The sequence below is a fragment of the Octopus bimaculoides genome, chromosome 18 (genome assembly GCF_001194135.2).
Source record: "Octopus bimaculoides isolate UCB-OBI-ISO-001 chromosome 18, ASM119413v2, whole genome shotgun sequence".
Lineage (NCBI taxonomy): Eukaryota > Metazoa > Mollusca > Cephalopoda > Octopoda > Octopodidae > Octopus > Octopus bimaculoides.
The window spans coordinates 55,481,332-55,482,604 of record NC_068998.1 but is presented as its reverse complement, the minus strand read 5'-3'; the positions used below and the strand labels follow the sequence as shown (position 1 = coordinate 55,482,604).

At 45.1% G+C, this 1,273-nt stretch overlaps 1 protein-coding gene across 4 annotated transcripts in view; it reads right to left on the bottom strand.

Moving 5' to 3' along the window:
* Positions 1-1,273, bottom strand: part of LOC106876404 (probable methyltransferase-like protein 24) — a 22,127-nt gene that overhangs the window by 3,725 nt on the left and 17,129 nt on the right. The gene's annotated exons all lie outside the window — the stretch shown is intronic.

The window sequence follows — 1,273 nt, the reverse complement described above, 5'->3', positions numbered from 1 at the left end:
TTTTTTCTTTTCACAAACATTTTGTTGGATGGCCGTTGACTGTTCATGGAGTTCCTCTGCCCTTTGACGGGTCTCATTTTTTATCCTGCAGGGTGTCCAACACATCTTCCTCACCAAGCAAGCCTGGTGGGGTCGCCATTTTAGTCGCTGACGACCCGACCATGTAACAGATTGTATTGGGTTACCAGTAGCACTCTAGAGCGACCTGGCATAATATAAAATATTATCTTCTATTTCTCAATGGCATACCTTATCTATATATATCATTTTGTACTTTATTTTAATTTTTTTATGTATATCTGGAGGGGGGGGGCTGTGCGCCGTGTGTGTGTGTCAGGTCAGACTAGAGCTGCTACCAAAATGACAGTAGATGGTACAACCTGTGGCTGTTTCTGCTGTCTTGTAGACACATGCAGGAGTATGAAAGGCTAAGGGAGTAAACCCAAACAGAAAATCCGGAGAGAGGGCCCCTAAGGCAGTCGATGGGGAGGAATGATCCAAACTATCTTCTGGCAGCCCCTGCAACTTTGCTGGTTCCAAATGTATTGACCTTGTCTCTCCTGTGGACTAAATCAGTGAAGTTTGTTTGGTTTTTCGGCTCTTGGTGTTTTCTTTGTGACCATCTTTACCTTGGCTATAACCAACAGATGATCCGTGTTACAGTCTGCACTGTGGAACGATCTTGTTTGCTTCACAGTGTTGACATCATTCTTTCTGATGATGACGAAGTCAATCTGGTGCCAATGAACTGATCTTGGATGGCACCAAGAAACTTTATGCTGGTCTTTGCCATTGTAGGAGGCGTTTTCAATGCACAGGTTATTTGTGCAGAATTCTAAGAGTCTCTGGCCATTCTCATTGATTTTCTCCAGTCCAAACTGTCCAAGGCAGTTGGGCCATGCTTGGTGATCAGTGCCTACTCTTGCATTGAAATCACCCATGAGAAAGAGTTGGTCTGCCTTTGGGACGCTGTTGATCACATCCTGAAGTTCCTCGTAAAACTGAAACATGGGCTGTAACTGCTGAGGACATACGTAAGCTCGCAAGGAATGAAACCAGTATGCTCCGTTGGATGTGTAATGTCAATGTGAATACCCGTCAGAGTGTAAGTATCTTGAGAGAAAAGCTGAACATTAGCAGCATCAGTTGTGGTGTGCAAGAGAGACGATTGCGCTGGTATGGACATGTGGTAAGAATGGATGAGGATAGCTGCGTGAAAAAGTGCCACACCCTAACAGTTGAGGGAACCCGTGGAAGAGGTAGGCCCAGGAAG